The 19,343-nt window shown below is 51.3% G+C and overlaps 1 protein-coding gene across 2 annotated transcripts in view; it reads left to right on the forward strand.

The window, feature by feature from the left end:
• Positions 1–19,343, forward strand: part of ST3GAL2 (ST3 beta-galactoside alpha-2,3-sialyltransferase 2) — a 52,662-nt gene continuing 33,319 nt past the window's right edge. The window contains exon 1 of one of the 2 annotated variants that reach the window (XM_002711715.6): positions 1–231. The gene's annotated coding sequence lies outside the window, so the exon portion shown is untranslated. Of the gene's footprint in view, positions 232–17,785; positions 18,040–19,343 lie in introns of those variants that run through there. The other variant, XM_017342358.4, reaches the window with a different exon arrangement.

Raw genomic sequence — 19,343 nt, forward strand, 5'->3', positions numbered from 1 at the left:
GGGGGAGGGGCTGGGCTGAGGCGGCGGCAGCAGCTCTCGGGGAGGGCTGGGCTGGGCTGGGCTGGGCCGGGCGAGGGCGGGACTGGCCCGCGGCTGGCGGACGAGAGAGCCGCGGAGCTAACGGGTCCGGACGCTGGCGGCGGCGGCGGCGGCGGCGGCGGCTTTCTACACGGGCGGAGGCGGCGGCAGGAGCGGCGAGCATGGCCCGCGCGGCGCCCGATGCTGACTGAGGTGCGCGGGCGGGATGAAGGCGGGCGGGATGCGAGACGCCCCGGGCCCCTAGCTGCCCCAGACCTCCTCTGCGCGGGCAGCTGGCTCGGCCCGGCGGCCCAGCCTGGTCCGGTCCGGTGCAGCCCGACAACTTCCCCCGGGTCGGGGCGCTGGACTCCTCCGTGTGGGCGGGGGTCCGCTTGCGTTGGCCTCAGTCCGGATCCCCGCCTTCTGCTCCTGCACAGCATGCCGCTCCAGCCTCCCTGGCGCTTCTGTTGCACTCCGTGCCGGCAGCCCCCAGCCCTTTGCCTTGAAGAGCTTCTGCTCCTGGTCCGACTTCCAGTCCGCTACCTAGTTAGTACCCCCAGCTCCGAGGGGTTCCGGCCTCTGCCCTACCTGGGGACCCCGGCCCGGCTCCTCTTGGCCAGAGGCTGGCTGCTCCATCAGCGCCTCTCTGCTCGTCCCCTTTCCCCACATGGCACTGCCCTCTTCACCCTCAGTGGCCCAGTTCTTTCTAATAAGACCTAATAGCTTGACCTCTTTCTCACTTTGAAGGCAACAGTGCAAGCCAGAAACTTGGTCAATGCGCCAGTCTTATGGAAGCTGGGCTGAGCCTGGTCTCTCCTGTTCCTTCCATGCCTTGCAATGGAAGAGTTGTTTGTTCCCTCCAGTCATTCCTCTGTGCCTGTACTAAACTTCCCAGCCCCTGCCGCAGCCCAGACTGTCTCCCCATTAGCTTCCTACCACTTCTATTTCTCCCTCTTCTCCCCGGGTTCCACTTTTGGCCCTCTCTGCCTGTAAAGGAAACACCCCCTTCCCATTGCTTGCTTGCTCATTCAAGTTAGCCTTTCGATTTCTGTCTCTGGCCAGCTGCATTCGTCTCCCATCTTGCTTTCCAGCGGCATGCAGGACCAGAGAACAGCTTCAGCTGGTGTTTTGGGGAGTGAGGATGGAGAGGTGCTGGTGGTGGAAATAGACCTGCAGCCCATTCACCCAGAGCTGCAGAGGGGGTTGAGGGTACTCCAGGATCGCAGGAAACAGCCATTCCCAGCCAGTAACTCACAGCCCAGCCTTGTCTTTGGGACAGATGTGGAGAAGCTGGTTGGCCATCCTTTCCTCTTAGGCCAGATGAGCTCTGCAGTCCCGTTGAAATGGAAGGCACTGGTGCCTGTCTTTAAGGAGATGGTGGCATAAGAGGAGTCTGGGAGAGCACACTCCTGTGCCTCATCTTGCTTCTACTGCTGACTTTGGAGGGGGTCGCCCTTTCAGAGAGGGATGCCTGCTGGGTGCTCTGAGCTCTGGGTGCTGGAAGCACATGTCTGTGGGTGGTGAGCTCAAGTTTAGTCGTGGTGCTCAGGATGTGATGGGAAGAGGGAACAAAGGCTCTGAGAGTTGGCACGGACTTGCTTGTATAATTCAGCTTTGTGTTTTGTCATCTTCTTTCAGTGGATTTTTTGTTTGTGGCTCCTTCTATCCCAATCTCCTGTTTCCCAGTGGGAAGGAGGGGAAGGAAGGCAGAGAAACCTGTGAACTATCAGGGAGAGAGGGGATGCTCTGGGAGTTCAGTGGGGTCCCGGATGAGCAATCTTGATCTGAACCAGATGGTTCCCGGCTTCGGGACCCCCGCCCACTCCTCCTCTGTGACTGTAGCTAGGATGCTTTTAGCCTTGTAACTTGAGATAGTAGAGAGGCCAGGGGGCCAAGTGTCTGTGCTAGTGTTTATGTCGGCATCTGCACACTGGAGTACAAGCCTGCTGGAGGCCTGTGAGAGTGACCCTATCCTGGAGTGTATCCTTATGATGGGCTGTGGCATGCAGAGGGGCCCCAGGGAACTTTTTGAGCCAAAGTCTCAGATATGGCCCACTTCAAAGCTCCTAAGAACCACTCAGTGTGACTGCATGGGAGCATCCGCCTCTCTGCTGCAAGCCAAGCCTCGAGATCTGAGGAGTAGGGCCTGGGGAGAGGGGTGGAAAACGGGTTCCCTTGTGTCATTCTGTACCACATTCTGCCTTGTCTGGTTAGTATCTGTTAGTATCTGCTTGATTTCCACCCTGTTAGATGTGGATAGTGTTCAAATGTGTGTTAGATGTGGATAGTGTTCAAATGTGTGTTCATTTCTGAAATACCACTGACTAGCTCAGAACTTGGCACATGGTTGGTGTTCAGTAAATGCTGGAGCTAAAGCAGAGGGTCTCATGGTTAAAAATTTCGGGCAGGGTTCTTCACACTTGACCAGGCATCAGAATCCCCTAGGGAGCTCATTAAGGCACAGATTACTGGGCCCCATTCCCAGAATTTTCTGATTGATCAGTCTGAGTGGCGCCTGGAATTGGCATCCCTGTCCAGCTCCTTGAGGCTAACGCTTCGAGAAGTACTCGCTGAGCCTATTACAGTTGCTTGGGAGGTTAATGCAGGCAGATGTAAAGTATTTTTTTTTTTCTTCCCATTTTATTTGAAAGGTAGAGAGACAAAGAGAGATGATCCATCCACTGGTTCACTCCCCAAGTGCCCACAATAGCCAGGTCTAGTCTAGGCCAGGCCAAAGCCAGGAGCTAGGAACTCAGTCTAGGTCTCCCACGTGAGTTGTAGAGACCCAAGCACTTAAACCATCATCTGCTTTCTTAGGGTGTGCATTAGCAGGAAGCTGAAGTTGGGAGCATAGCAAGGATTTGAACCTGGGCACTCGAAGGGGATATGGGTGTCCCAAGCACTGTCTTAACTGCTGTGCCAAACACCTGCCCCAGATGTTAAGTCTTACGAGAGGCCTCCTTCTGCCTTACTTCTTCCCAGTCAGTCTTATTCTGGTAACTGCATAGGTTTGGGCTTTGTTTTTTTCCCATGCTGATGCTGCTCAGGGTTGTTGTTATAATGAGAGGAAGACATGTTGGGAGGGCGGGAATGGGGGGAAGAAACACTAAATCCCTAAAAGCTGCACATATGAAAATTTGTATTCATTAAATAAAAACCTTCAAAAAAAAAAAAAAAAAAAAAAGACATGTGGTACCTGGGCCAGCAGTCCTACTATAAGCACTGTGTTGTCATGGTTATTTGAAAGAAGACCGCATGACCAAACAGGACATTAAGAAGCCATGACTTTGGAAAAGGATGGCTGCATGCACAAAGTGAGGCAGATGCTGAGGAAGCCCTCCCGGGCCTGTGTCTCCCAGACTGAGTGGCTTGGGGTCACTGGGGGTGAAGTCCTGCCATCCCTGTACGCTAAACAGGAGCTCAAGGATCTGAGGTTTACACACGGAGGAGGAATCACTTACTGTGCTTTGCAAAGCATCTCCCATCTGTTGTTTTACAGGCCAATCACAGGTTTATGAGGCAGATAATATACCCAGGAAGGATTCCTAAGGAACAGAGAGGTTCGCTGTGAGTCTCACAGCAGCACCAGGACTTCCGATTCCAACCCTCCAGCCAAGCGTCTGCTAAACCAGTTGCTACTGATATCTTGAATAATGGCTGCCATTCATTGAGTGCCTTCTGCTAGCCAGGAATTGTGCCACTAGATGTTCTCATGTGTTAGCAAATTCACACAGTGACATTGAAAGATTGGCAGCATTGTCCCTGATTCAAAGATGAAAGATGAGATGTACTAAACTTACCAGGCTTGCCCAGAGTCAAGTTGGAGAATCTGTGATTCAAACTCAGGTCTTTTGTTCCTTTTTTTTTTTTTTTTTTTTTTTTTTTTTTTTTTTAGATTTGCTTATTATTTAAAAGGCAGAATTACAGGGTGGTAAGAAGTTGGGGGGAGGTAGTGATTTTCCATCTGCTGGTTCACTCTCCTAATGGTCACAGTGGCCAGGGTTGGGCCAGGTTGAAGCCAGGAGCCAAGAGCTCCATACTGGTCTCCCATGTGGGTGGCAGGGACTTAAGTATTTGGGTTATCTGCTGCTGCTTTCCCAGGTGCACCAGTAGGGAGCTGGATCAAAAATAGAGCAGCCAGGACTTAAACTGTATGGAATGCCTGTGCTGCAGGAATGGCCTAACACACTGTGTCACAGGACTGGCTCCAAGGGAGTCCTAGTTTTTATGCCCCACCTTGGGGGAAGAAGAAAGCTCATTTCTATGGCTTGCCTTGAGGGGAAAAGGGGAAGAGGAGACAACAGAAAATCAGAGAGGAACTTCACTTCTGACGTTGCTTCTTCTTCTTCTTCTTCTTTTTTTTTTTTTTAAATATTTATTTATTTGAAAGAGCTACACAGAGAGAGAAGGAGAGGCAGAGAGAGAGAGAGAGAGGTCTTCCATCTGCTGGTTCACTCCTCAATTGGCCTCAACGGCTGGAGCTGCACTGGGCCAAAGCCAGGAGCATCCTCTGGGTCTCCCATGTGGGTGCAGGGGTCCAAGGACTTGGGCCATCTTCTACTGCTTTTCCAGGCCACAGAAAAGAGCTGGATTGGAAGTGGAGCATCCAGGACCTGAACCGGCACCCATATGGGATGCTAGCACTGCAAGTGGCGGCTTTACCCACTATGCCACAGCGCCAGCCTCAGACATTACTTCTGAGATCTTCACTTTGGTGTATTGTTTTCCGAGCTCCAGTATAAGCAAAGCGTTGCTCAGATTTTGGCAGCAGAAGACGTCCTTGGAGGGGGCTGGTGTAGTGGTACAGTAGTTTAAGCAACAGCCTGCAGAGCTGGCATCCCATATGGGCACTGGTTTGAGTCCTGGCTGTTCCACTTCCAATCCACCTCCCTGCTAATAGGCCTGGGAAAGCAACAGAAGATGACCCAAGTACTTAAGCCCCTGTACCCACATGAGAGACCCGAATGAAGTTCCTGGCTCCTGGCTTCATCCTGGCTAGTCCTGGCTTTTGTGGACATTTGGGGAGTGACCCAGCAGATGGAAGATCTTTCCCTCCCTCTTTCTTTCCGCCCCTGCCTCTCTATTACTTTGCCTTTCAAATAAAGGACTAAATCTTAAAAAAAAAAAAAAAAAAACAAAAACAAAAAAAAAAACCTTCCCTGTGAAGCTGTGAGAACTACAGAATCAGATGGATGATATGGGACCCAGGTCCCTTCCTGGGTCTCAGAGTGGATGTGACAGGAGCAAAAGGCCAGTGCAGGTGTCACAGTTACCAGGCCCTGGCTGTATGCAGTAATTTTGTCACTACCACCTGGGATTTACATCCCAGGGAGGAAAAATGTCTGGTTGGCCCAATCTGGACCATGTTCCCTCCTTTGGAAAGAAAAGTGCTGGTGGCATGGTAGGCAGCCCGCTGAGCTGTGTTCAAAAGCGAAAGTGCTCAGAAAACAGAAAAAGCATGCTGGAAGAGGTCAGCCAGCAAGGTGCTAGACAAGGATTTGAGTTGGCAGGTGGTGGAAGGTGATGAGTACTTAGTGTGACAAGTTTCCAGACTGGGCAAGGCAGAGTAGTATGCAGCAGGGTGTGGCAGGGTCATAAGGGGACAAAGAGAGAAGGGAGGGAGGACACAGAAAACTAGGTAGGGTCCAGGTAGGATGTAATGAAGGCTGGAACTTGGCAGTAGAAATGGAAAAGAGGGGTGCTGGTTTGAGTCCCGGCTGCCTCTGACTTTCAAATAAATAAACAAATCTTAAAAAAGAAGAAGAAGAGGGGCAGTCAGGAGGAGGAAGAGTTTGCAGGAGAGGATGGCATTCCCTTGCTTTTGGAGGAGTTGAGTATAATCTCCACAGCACACCAGAACCCTGGTGAGCTCTTGACCCTGACCCTCAGCTGCCTGAGGAGGTGGAGCCGCAAGCCCCGGAGTCCCTCTACATCCTGAGAGTAGCTGGGGCTTTGTGGACCGCCCAGTGCTTTTGCATCTCTCCCCTCCCTGCTTTGGCCCAGGATGGCCCTGCCCTTCCTTTCCCTTCTCTCAGTTTCTAAGCTCCAGCTTCTCTCCCTCCCCAGTGTTCCCCACATAAGCAAACCCAAAACAGCTAAAAGTCCTGGCTCAGCTCACTGGGGACCTGGGTTTTTTCTCCCTCTCTGCACAGAGTGCTTGTTAACAGTAAGTCCTGGCTAACTATTAAGTGGGCAGTGACGTTTTGCAAGGAGAGGGTCTGAACTTTGCCTGCTCTCTGGGGAAGATAGGCTTTTCCTCCAATTGTGCTGCACACACCAGGGACGCCTGCCTGTGTCCCTAACCAGCCATTTTCAAGTATTTATTGTTGCTTATTTATAAATCTTTGTTGTAATTGTAACATATTCTAAGTGAAACATATGTTGCCATTCTGATCTCTCTTGGGCTGCAGGGCACAGACTGGCCTGTGGGCCATCCCAGCTTTCTAGCTGTGAACCGGGGAAGTTTCCTCCTCCAGGAATGAGTGGGAGGAAGGGAACTTTCTCCCCAAAGCTTCTCAGAGCAGAGGTCATCTGCCTGGAATGAAGAGGACTGTTTGCCTCAATTCAGATAGATTTAATGTTACCCTCTCTTAGCACAGTAGATATTACCATGTTGCAATAAGGTGGACGAGGTTTACCTAGAGAAAAAAATTCTAATTTTTCTTTATTTTGATATGGATGCTAAAATTTTTTGAAGTTATCTTTTTTAATTTATTTGAAAGGCAGAGAGACAGACAAGACAGTCAGACAGACAAAAAGAGATCTTTTTTTTTTTTTTTTTTTTTTTTTGACAGGCAGAGTGGACAGTGAGAGAGAGAGACAGAGAGAAAGGTCTTCCTTTGCCGTTGGTTCACCCTCCAATGGCCGCCGCGGCTGGCGCGCTGCGGCCGGCGCACCGCGCTGATCCGATGGCAGGAGCCAGGAGCCAGGTGCTTTTCCTGGTCTCCCATGGGGTGCAGGGCCCAAGCACCTGGGCCATCCTCCACTGCACTCCCTGGCCACAGCAGAGGGCTGGCCTGGAAGAGGGGCAACCGGGACAGAATCCAGCGCCCCAACCAGGACTAGAACCCGGTGTGCCGGCGCCGCTAGGCGGAGGATTAGCCTAGTGAGCCGCGGCGCCGGCCCCAAAAAGAGATCTTTAAATCCACTGATTCATGCCCCAAATGGCTACAACAGCTGGAACTAGGCCAGGCCAAAGCTAGGAGCCTGGAGCTTAATTTTTCACTTGGGTGGCAGGGACCCAGGTACTTGAGCGATCACCTACTGCATCCAAGGGTGTGAAGTAGCAGGAAGTTGGATCAGAAACAGCTAGGACTCAAAACCCAGACACTCCCATATGGGATGAGGCCGTACCAAGTGATCGACCCAGCTGCTGTAGCAAAGGCCTGTCCCTAAATTTTTATATGTACAACAATAATGTTAACACAAGACACATAGTTATGGTAACAGGGTTTTGGGAAACATAATGGAGTCCTCCAGCCAACTCCTTCCTTCGGGGGTTGTGACCCTCTGCACGTGGGGAAGCCCGGACATAGTGGTGACTTCTGCTGAGGGGAGCGGAGTCCGCAGGACCTGGACTCCTGCCCTGGAGACATCCTTCACCTCACCTAGCTGTCCTTTCTTTTTCACCTCTGCTGGGTTATGGCCTTTGACATGATAGCAGCCTTTTCCCTTGTCTCTTCCTCCTCTTCCTGTCTAGGAACAGGTTGAGGGCACACCAAAGGACACAGAAGGTAGCCCCACGTCTGTGTGATTAGGGCTGGAGGACTTCAAAGAGGCCTTTCCTGCTCCTGAAAGAATGGCACTGGGCGGCTCCAGGGACCCTGAGTTGCTGGGCACGACCAGACCCAGGGGCAGGCCTTTCCCTGCTCTGCCTTTTCTCTCCTGAATCCTTCAGGTGGGAGGTCCTGGGCCTGCTGGCAGGGAGCAACCTCCTGGCCTCAGCCGGTCAGCAGCTTTCAGAGGAAGCAGATCAGCCACAGATGCAAATAGCTAATTGGTCTGGAGGGAACTGCTCTGGTGAGGAAAAATCAACAAGTTATTTATTTTTGTGCCTAAAGGGAATTTGGAAGGGATGTGGCTGGCAGTGAAGAGGGGAGGGTGAGAGGTGGATTGTGGGAAGAGACACAGTAAGGGAACTGCCAGGGTATGATGGAGGTCTTCCTGTTTTTGTCACCCTGGCCACTCTACTCCGTGTGACCTCCTCCACTCCGACTCCCTCCTGCCTTTGCAAGGTTCTCTTGAGTTTGAAAGGGACATTGGCAGAATGTTGAGCCTCCACTGCCCCATTAGTGGGATCCTTCCAACCCTCATTCCCATCCAAGTGCAGTTCAAGACAAAATGTTGGTCCTTTGTGGATGGTGAGTTGGAACCAGGGTGGCAAGAGGAAATGAAAGCTGCTATGGGCGTGTGTGGAGTCCTCGGACTGTGCAAGAAAACAGACAGCAAGCATAGGTCACTGGGTGGGAAAGGTCATGATGAGGGTGGGCGGGGAGAGTGCCCCTGAAAGCCTCTCACTGCCATTTCTGTCTCTCTTGGATTCCCAAGGGGACAGTGTGAGTTCTGGGTTTCAGTTGCCAGACCACAAGGGAGTTTCCGTGGGGGTGGGGTGGGGTGGGAGGGCTGTTTAGCCTCTGGCTGGTTCCTGGGGCTCTAACTTGGCCCAGGTATGGGCTAAGTGCATGGTACCCGAGGGCTGTAAATAGCTTGTGTCAAGGAGTTTCAACCTGAGGCCAAAGTGGTAACAGTTTAATGAGGGAATTTCCTTAGTGCCTGAAAAGCAATTTACAGTTGACACTAGACCAACAGTGGACAAGCTTGTAGAATGAATATGAGTTTTTGCTAAAAAAAATTTATTACTTAGTTATTTGAAGGGAAAAAACAGAGAGAGAGATATCTTCTGTCTGCTGATTGTTTCCCCAAATGGCTGCAATAGCTAGGGCTGGCCCAGGCTAAAGCCGGAAGTCTGGAACGCCATCTGGTTTCCCACATTAGGGGCAGAGGCCCAAGTTTTTGGGCCATTCTCTGCTTTCCCAGGCACATTAGCAGGAAGCTAGATCAAAAGTGGGGTAGCAAGGACTCCACCAGTGTTCCATGGCTCAGAGAGGAAATGCTGGCTTTGCAGGCAGCAGCTCAGCCTGCTGCACCACAGTGACGTTCCCGAGTTTTAATTTCTCAAGTGGCATTTCTGTCGCTTTCCAAAGAGAATGCGCAGCTGTCTGTCTGCTTCCCCCACTTCAAGCCTAGGTAAAGATTTTGGAGGAACTCTGTCTCCTGCATCTGTACTGTCCTACTAATTCCTGCCCCTCCTGAATCTTATCAGCTTGCTTTGCCATTCATCCTTCTAGCAGGGAGAGAACCTGTAGGCTCTCTGTTGGCAGCTCTGGAGGTCCAGGTGGGCTGTTTAAGAGCCCAAGAGCCTCAGGGCATGGCTGTTTGGCCCTTCCAAAGGGGAAACAGCTTGTCGCTCAGGGCTAAGGGGTCTGATGGTTTTTATTGTCCAGGCTCAGTGTGGTGGGGCTCAGTGCTGTGTGTCTCAGGGCAAGCTGCTGCTCCTCTCTGGGCCTCCTCAGAGTCCTCATCTGTGAATAAAGAATCTGAAGGTCTGTTCAGGGATTTGCTCTCAAACCCTCTGTTTGACAGAGACGTGCCACATAGTGTTGGGGGTCCAGGATGCCAGCATGGGGTCCAGAGCTGGAAATTGCTTTGACCCTTCTTAACTTACTTGACTGAAACAGCAGCCAGCCTGCTCCATCATCTCCTTGGAGAGCCTAGGCTCTTGGCAACCCAGGAAACTTAACCCCCATTTTCAGTGGTTCTTCATCTCCACCTCCCACCTTTAAATCTGGCTATGTCCTGAGTGCAGGCAGAAAAACCTGTCTGGTCTCTCATTCCTCTCATCTTAACCCTGGTCACTGATTAAGCCCTGGGGGGACTGTTAATAAGGTCCCTCTGTGTTTCTGTTCCAAATTCCTCCTACTTCTCCGCACCCTGCCCTCTGCTCTAGCCAAATTTTATCCAAAGCCAGGGTGGAAGGTGGAGTCACAGGCTGGACACACAGTCACAGCGATGTCACATGACAAACATTTGCTAGGGGTGGAGAACCTGTCTGGGGGCCGGCTTGGTGGCACCTCCCAGTCAATTAGAAGGCTGCTTATAAAACCTGAACTGGGAAGGCAGGAGTTGTTTGGGGACCTCAAGGAGACCAGTTTGAATACAGCAAAGGGTTTCTTGAGTCTTGTCCAAGGAGGAGGGCAGGATAGAGGGGTCTGGCCAAGGGACAGGGCCCCAGGCCCTACCCTGGCGGGGAGGAAGGCCCAGCTTTCCAGCAGCCTCCGCTGGACTGGGCTGGTCACAGGATTGTGCTTGCAGGAAGTGTGGGCGGCTTGTTAATGACTGTTTGTTCTCACAGGCCTCAAGGCTGCCAGGGGTCAGCCTGATAACAGTGCAGAGATAGGCTCCTGGAGTTTGTACTCCCGACAGCTGTCTTCTCCAGGCGGCCCCACAGGCTCTGACAGTCTCCTGTGCAGCTCTTGCTGTCATTTCTCCCTCCTCAAATGCACAGCCCTTGGCTCCAGCCCAGCTGGGTTTCCCTGGCCTGGCCAGGCCACCAGCTTCCTTTCCCATCTGGGGTCAGATGAGGCCTGTGCTGAGATGCAGTGTTGGCAAGGCCAGGCTGATTCTGAGCCTGACCCAGGAGTTTGAAGCCACCCGAGGAGTGGGACAAGGGCTCTGGCTGAGTGGCAGCTCCCAGACTTTTCCTGTTAGCCAGCTCCTCAGCCAGTCAGACTTGTCAGTCTGTCAGCCAGCCCCCCTTGGCCCCCCAGCACTAGAAGATGTGCCTGTTTTGCTGGGGGAGTTGGAAAGGGAGGTCGGATGGAATTTGCATTTGTGAAGATCAGTTGTGCTTTCCTGTGGAGAAGGAATTGAAGGGGTCTCTTTAGTAGATCTGTGGCAGTAGTAGTTAGTAGTTAGGAGGCTACTGTAGGCCACAATGGTTCCTTGGATAGAACTGATAGTTGTAGACATGGAGAGAAATAGAAGGATTTGAGAGGGATTTTAGGTATAAGAACCAGCTAGGCTAATAGTAGATGGGCTGTGGGAGGTTGCCAAGGAGAATCAAGAATGACTTTAGGTTTTGGGCTTTGATGGATGGTGGTCGTTTTCCCAGAAACTGGGAATATAGAAAGAGGAGTTTGGGGGCACAGGTTATGCATGAGTTTGGTTCAAGGCCGGTTGAGTCTGAGGTGTTTTGGGGTCCCTCTAAGGTCCCTCATGTAAGGGAGACTATCCAGAAGTTTGTGGGATTATTGTGTTGTAGGCAGGCATAGAGGATAGAATTAATTAGGTTTGTGAGCTGGAAGACTACCTCTTCACCACGCCCCTGTGTGACCTCATGCCCCTACCTGGCCATACCTGTGTGCCCACCGACCAATCAGGCTAATTAACCATTCCCCTTTGGAAGTGGATTAAAGGCCTGGGACACTGTGGGCCCAGCCCTTTCTGGCCCTTTTGCGTGCTCCATGCTTCATGGCCTACATGCTCCTTCACGTGGCTGGCTCCTGGTACTCGGTATAAATCCAGATTTCCTCTCTCTTTTAGATAGGTCCCTCACTCTCCTATGCATTTCTCCCACTGAATAAAACCTAAAAAACTTACCACACTGCCTCGTTCATTTATGCCAGTATTCAGAATTCTTCTCTGAATATTAAGCAAGAACCTACAAAGGCTTATTAATATTGAGAATTTATTAATAAGCACGTGATAATATAAATGGCACCCCATATTCTGATACCAATTGGGTCTGGTGTCCCAGCAGGTATCCAGCATGATTTGAAAAAGCCAGAAATGACTCTTACAGTTTGAGAAATAGTTTCGGAAAGTCTTCCCCCTAAAACCCATTGCAAGAAGAGGAGTGGAACCTGGTAGGGTCCAGACTTCCACGTATGCACATTCCATGTCCAGGATGCTGTTCTTTTCCCTGACCCCTGGTTCAGAGCATGGCTGGACAGCAAAAGGCATAGCCCGCTCCCATGCTGAGTTTCCGCAGTGCCTGGGGAACTCTGGCAGTGGGCAGTGCTGACCCCAAGCCACCCTCACCGTCTGCATGACTGGGCAGTGCCCCTAGCTGGAAAAGTACTTGGGTTCTGGCCAGAACTGAGCCACTGCCAGGAATCCCAGAATGTCAGTGCACAGGCCACTTCTGTTCTTGTGGACCTCTGAGCTGGGTTGACCTGTCAAGAATTGGGGTTTTATTTTTTTAATTTTTAAAAAGATTTACTTATTTATTTAAAAGGCAGAGTTACAGAGAAAGAAGGAAGGAGAGGCAAAGAGAGAGATCTTCCATCCACTGGTTCACTCCACAAATGGTTGCAATGGCCGGAGCTGGCCCAGTCTGAAGCCAGGAGCCAGGAGTTTCCTCTGGGTCTCCCACATGGATGCAGGAGCCCAAGTACTTGGGCCATCTCCCTCTGCTTTCCCAGGTGCATTAGCAGGTAGCTGAATTGGAAGTAGAGCAGCCAGGACTTGAAACAGTGTCCATATAGGGTGCCTTACCCACTATGCAACAGCACCAGCCCTAGGATGGGGGTTTTAAATGTAAGTCCTGCATAGCTCTTTTGTATCAGATGGCAAGTGATGTGGTAAGGGGTTTTTTAAAGTTCTTTTGAATGAAATGGAAGATGGTTATACATGTGTATGAGGTTGTATCAATGGGACTTCTTCGGTTATAAATGTTAAAACTGGCATTCAGGGAAGATGGTGCCACTTTTGTTTCCCATCTGATAGGAGGCACCTGTCTGCAGTACAAGCCACTGTCCTCACAGCTTCTCTTCTCAGGATTCTCACACAAAAAAACCCTGGGTTCATTCTGAATTGGTACCCATGTCCTGCCCTTGCCCAAGCTCTGTGGCTGTGAACTTTTGATCCTGATTGGCTAGGCCAGGGTTATGTAGCACAGAGAAGGAAATTTGGGGGAGAAGTGGTTGTCCAAAGGAAGAATGGATTGTCATCCACTACAAGGTATTAAGGCAGTGCCACACATGTATTTGGACCCATGGAGACCTTGTGGTGGTTCAGCAGCCTTATTTATATGTCAGAAACACCAAGACAACCACCGTGTGCTCATTTTACCTGTGAAAAACTGAATGCTAGGGGGCCAGCATTGTGGCACAGCAGGTGAAGCTGCCATTTGCAGTGCCAGTAACCCATATCAGAGCACTGACTATCCTGGCTGCTCTGCTTCCAATCCGGCTTCTTGCTGATGCACCTGGGAAAGCAGCAGATTGTGGCCCAAGAACTTGGGTGTCTGACTCTCATGTGAGAAACTAGGATGGAGTTCCTGGCTCAGACCTATCTGTTGTGGTCATTTGGGGAGTGAACCAGTAGATAGCAGATATTTCTCTCTCTATCTCTGTGTGTGTGTGTGTTTCTCCTCACTGACATACTATCTTTCAAATAAATAATAAATCAATGTTAAAAAACAATGGTAGAATGTAAACCAGAAGTTAGAATCATTGAGTCATTTCATTTACAGATCAGGAAGTTGAGAAGCATGGCCAAGATCCCCAAACCAGTATATGGATTGAGGCAAGAGCCCAAGTGGGAAGCCAGCACTGTGGCATAGAAGGTGACCCTTCACCTACAGTTCCAGCATCCCATATGGGTACTGGTTCAGGTCCCGGCTGCCCCGTTTCTGATCCAGCTCCCTGCTAATGCTCCTGGGAAAGCAACAGAGGAAGGCCCATGTGATTGGGCCCCTGCACCTGTGTGGGAGACCTGGAGGAAGCTCCTGGTTCTTGGTTTTGGCTGGTCCAGCCCTGGCCATTGTGGCTATTTGGGTAGAGAACCAGTAGATGGAAGATTTCTCTCTCTGTCTGCCTCTCCCCTTCTCTCTCTGTATATCTGCCTTTTAAATAAATAAATAAATCTTAAAAAGAAAAAAAAAAAGAACTCAGGTGGTCTGACTTGGCTGGGGACTCTTGCAATTTTTCAGAAAGAAGCTCCTTGCTACCCATCCGGAAGGAATTGTTCTTTACCTGGATTGTGCGATAAAGAGCTGACACAGGCAGTTTATGGCAAATGTTTCTTTTATGGCCCAAGGCAATCTCTGTGGCAACTGCTGTTATGAAAGGGTCTGTCTGAGGTGGGAAAGACACTCACCAGGCACAAGTCAATAAAGGAGGCATTGACCCAGCTGTCTGGATTTTTCCTTGGGACTGTCTCCATCCACTGTCATCCATCATTTGGATTTTTTATTCTTTAAGTTTTTTCATCTATTTGATAGGCAGAGTGATGCAGAGAGACAGAGATCCTGTCCACTGGCTTGATTTTCCAACTGCCTGTGATAGCCTGGGCTGGGCCAGGCTGATGCCAGGAGCCAGGAATGCCAACAAGGTTTCCACATGGGTGATGGGAACCCAAGTACTTGAACCATCATTGCATTAGCATGCAACTAGATTGGAGTTTGAGGAACTGAGACTTGAACTGTTACTCTATTAAGGGATGCAGCTGTTCCAAGTGGTGGCTGTGCTTTCTGGATTGTATAGGGGGTTTCCTAATGGGAAAGTTGTGCCCCCGTGTCTTCTCCTTTGAAAGAAAATGCCTAGAGCAGTGGTGCCATGTTCAGGTACAGAAAAGTGAAAAAATAACTCTCTTTTGGCCTCATTGCTTATCATCTCCCTTTGTGAAGGTACAGATATTTGACCCACTTGGCATACCCAGGAATGGCGTGTTGTAGTGATAGGTTAGCAGTGTGTTCTGGGTTTTGAGCCTCTGACTTAGCAAGAACCCTCAAGTTCATTCTTGTCCAGGCTTCTTTTCTTGAGTGAGTCACTTTGCTGGGCTGCTGGTCCAGAAAGAGGAGGCTGTCCCGTGAAGGGCTGGGCTGTTTGAGAGTGTGGTGTTGGCAGCAAACAAAGTACTGGAGGTTTGGCAGCTCTGGGGCACTTCCACCTGGAGACAGGAGAACTGGGTTCTCAGGAAGTGAGGTGGGCCCCATCTGACCCTCTCTCTCATGCATCTTTCCTCCTGCTCCTCAGCTGACAGCCACTTCTCTCTTGAGCTGTCTGCCAGCCCACACTGATCAGAGTGCCCTGCCTGCCTCTCCTCTCAGCACCCAGAGGCCCCTAGTCTCTGCCTGTTTCTGCTTGAAGCTGGCTTTTTTTTTAAGATTTATTTTAGGGCCGGTGCTGTGGCTCACTAGGCTAATCCTCCGCCTTGCGGCGCCGGCACGCCGGGTTCTAGTCCCGGTCGGGGCGCCGGATTCTGTCCCGGTTGCCCCTCTTCCAGGCCAGCTCTCTGCTGTGGCCCGGGAAGGCAGTGGAGGATGGCCCAAGTGCTTGGGTCCTGTACTCCATGGGAGACCAGGATAAGTACCTGGCTCCTGCCATCGGATCAGCGCGGTGCGCTGGCTGCGGCAGCCATTAGAGGGTGAACCAACGGCAAAGGAAGACCTTTCTCTCTGTCTCTCTCTCTCTCACTGTCCACTCTGCCTGTCAAAAAAAAAAAAAAAAAAAAGATTTATTTTATGTATTTGAAAGGCAGACTGAAAGAGAGAGAAGGAGAGACAGAAAATCTTCCATCTGTTGGTTCACCCTCAAATGGCCACAGTGGTCAGGGCTGGGCCAGGCCAAAGCCAGGAGCCAGGAACTCCTTCCAGGTCTGCCACATAGATGACAGGGGTTCAAGTACTTGGGCCATTTTCCACTGCGTTCCCAGATGCATTAGCAGGGATCTGGGTTTCAAACCAGTGCTCCATTATGGGATATGGCAGCTTAACCCACCGTGCCACAATGCAAGCCCCTTGGGGCTGATTCTAAAGTCTCCCAGGCTGGGGCCATACTCCCTGTTTCCTTAGGCTTGGCCATAGTGTCTCTTTTTGTCCCTGCCTCCTTCTTCTCTGTGAGCCCAACTCTTAGTGATAATCCTTGGGTATGTAGCACTTCACAGCCTGAAATTACTTATTTAATCTTTACAGGAACTGGGAACTGTGTGAGGTTCATAGGACAGGCATCATCATGTGCACTTCATGGAGAGAGGACCTGAGTCACAGAGAAGTATGGTTTGCCCAAAGGTGCATTCTTGGCAATAGCATAGCCAGTCTGGCATTGAGGCCCTCTGGCATTAGTCATTAGTTCACGGTGAAAGGTCAACTTATGGGCATGCATCAGGGTAAGGATGCCCCAGCCTCACCAGGAAAGGCAAAGGACATAAAAGCAGGCTGTTGGCTCCATGTGCTCCCAGACCAGCGTCACCCCTGCACAGTCGCAGGCCCTGACAGCACCATCGGTGTTGGCAGAACTTGTGTAGCCCAAGATACACGATAAAGTCTAACAACAAAGCCCACTCCCTGGAGGCCGTTGTAACGGACCGAGGGCCGTGGATCCCTCTCCTTCACGTTCCCCAAAGGTGCAGTAGTTCATCTTATGCTGGATCATCTAGGAACAGAGCTTCTAACATGGGCCAGATGTCTGAGGATGTGTCACTGCTTGAGGGTGCATGGGTTCACTGGAAAGGACCCCCGACCTCCCCTAACCCAGCTGCTCTCATTGTGGAGGGATAGAGGCAGTGCAAGGGGAAGATCCTCTTTGGCTTCTCCGTAGCAGCTGATTTTGCCACTTGCCAGAGGTGCTAAAGTGATTACCTAGCAACCAGGGCCCAGCCGGAGTAGGTCACAGCGTGTTAGCAGCTCCTCCATGAAGAGGATGACTGCTCAGCCAGAGCCAGAGAAAAATGAGGGCAAGTGGGTGCTGGGGAGGTCAGGCCAGGGCTGCTTCCCAAAGCCACCTGTGGAGCTGGCACTGGAAGGGACCAGCCAGCACCAGGCTGGCCACAGTCTCTTGACTGCTCTTCTAACTGGAACTCTGTGAGAGAGGAGATGTCCAGAAGACACAGCAACTGAGCAGGGCCTGACTCTGGCCTCTCCTCCGTCCTTTTACTCCACTGGTCTCTACCTTCACACCTGGAGAGTGGGGCAGGGCGTGGCATCCGTCTTTTTTGGTCAGAGCATGGACTTTGACACCTTCTCCAGGTTGCTACAGGTTAACCTTTCCAAACGACCTTACTAAACATAAAGGGAGAACAAAAGAAAGCTAAAGCTACGGTATATGAAGAGTGAATACAGCCTGGCTCCTAAAGTACAGATTACTGGTTTCTTCCCAGGGCTTTGGGACCATGTCCTGCTCTACCACTCCCTGGTGACATATGCCTCTAGGGCCAGCGTTCCTCCACATGCCTTGTTGCCAGACTCTCCGGCCCCTAGCACTGGCCTGTCCTCCTGTCTCCACACTCTCTAGGACCTACACCATTGCCACCCAGCTTCCTCTCTCCCATGGCCCATTTGCTGTGGGAGGCAAGAAGGGGATGCTGCAGTCCCTGGATTCCCCAGGGGGTTAGTACCTACATAACTAGACCTGCTAGGAGTGCAGTTAGAATTCTGAGTGAGCTTTGTAATAGGACTGCTTCTTGACAAGGAGCTCAGGCCCAGCGTAGCTCCTAAGCTGCTGCACAAAAGGCTGGTGGTTCTCCAGCGTCTGATCTTGGCAGGAACTGTAGAAGTCTTCCCCACCGGTTCTTTCCTCCCACTGGGTCCCAAGAATAGAAACTGATAAGAAGTTGGCCTGGCTGATGGAGGTTTTTTGGGTGTGTTGGGTGGAAAGATTGTTCTGTGTTTGGGGAAAAAAAAAAAAAAAAAAAAAAAACCACTTTGAAGTCATGTGGTCTTGGTGAAGGAAGTAGATAAGAACCTGGCCACAAAGCTGAATCTCCCGGCTTGCAGCACCAGCTCTGCTTTCTGGGTGGGGCCTGGAAACACACTTGTCTCCAAATGGCAGAGTGCTGCCCACTGGCACCCACAGAACCCCGCTTCATGCCGTATGTTCAGGTGAAGCCACCAGAAGTCCAGAGACTCACCGCCTCAGAGAAACGTGGGTGCAGGACAGATTCAAAGAGGGAGATTCCGTCATCAATTTCAGCCTGCTGACCCCACCCTGCTGCCATGTAGGGAATTTTGCACAGCACAAGGTAGGCCTCCACCCCGCAGCCTCGACTGTCACCTTTACTTTATTGCCTGGTCTCTGTGGCTGGGGCAGATATTCCACCTGGAGAGAGGGTCGAAGGTTATTCAAGAAACCGCTTATTCCCTCTCCCCCGTCATCTGGAAAGGGCACAGTGAGAGTCTCTTCTAAAACCTCTCAAACCCAGGCTAATGAGTACATGTGTGGGGGAAAGCCAGGGACTGGAACAGGTTGTGGGCAGGATCAAATTGTCCTAGATCCTGAGAAGAGCCAGGAGGGACTTTGATGGAGGAGAGTGGCCCTTCCCCCCAGGCACACAGCTGTGCTCACTTCCTTCCTAAAGCCCCGATCGGTGCATTAGCTTGTCTTGGCTTTGGGATAGGCCATGGGAGCAGGTCACCAGCTCCACCTCATTAAAGAGTTGGGACCGGGGACCAGTTTGTGGCACAGTGGGTAAAAAGCTACCGCCTGCAATCCCATATGGGTGCTGGTTTGTGTCCTGGCTACTTCACTTCTGATCCAGCAACTTGATAATGCGACTGAGAAAGCAGTGGAAGATGGCCCAAGTGCTTGGGCCCCTGTACTCACATGGGAGACCCAGATGAAGCTGCTAGCTTTGGCCTAGACCAACCCTGGCCATTTGTGGAATAAACAGATGGATAGAAGATCTCTTTCTCTCTCTCTCCCTACCCCCGACCCCTCTCTCTTCCCCGCTCTCCTCTCTTCCCCTCCCTCTCCCTCTGAGTCTGCCTTTCAAATAAATTAAATAAATCTTTAAAGAAACAAACAAACAAAAAACCAGTTGGTACCTGGAGTGCTAGTCTTAGAGGCCAGCTGCCCTTTGACATACCCTGGGGAGGGCAGCCCTCCTGGGGGAAGGTTGCGGATGCCAAGGAGCCCTGGGTGGTAGAGAGACTCAGAACAGGAACCTCATTACTCTGCCCCTCAGCAAGACAGGAAGCTGGCCTAATTGTCAGGGAGGGCCCTCAAAGCCGCAGACAGAGGGCTTGCTCCGGGGTTGGTGATACAGCCCCCGATGGAGGGGCTAAGGCTCTGCCCTTGCTGGCCGCCACTCCTTGGTGGGAATCAATAGATAATTGTTGAATGCACACGCCCTCGGCTTTTCTCTTGCAATTCGAGGCATACTCAGGCAAGCACAGGAGAGGAGGGCCCTGACAGCTTCTCGGTGGCCCTTCGGTAAACATCCGTGATGTGACTGAGATCAGAATTATAAGCGGAGATGAATCATAAGCCAAACCACCTGGTGCTCTGAACCCTGTCTTTAAAGGAAACTAGAGCAGACTCCCAGTG

The sequence above is a fragment of the Oryctolagus cuniculus genome, chromosome 18 (assembly GCF_051225735.1).
Source record: "Oryctolagus cuniculus isolate XC-2025 breed Fujian yellow rabbit chromosome 18, ASM5122573v1, whole genome shotgun sequence".
In the NCBI taxonomy this organism is placed as follows: Eukaryota; Metazoa; Chordata; class Mammalia; order Lagomorpha; family Leporidae; genus Oryctolagus; species Oryctolagus cuniculus.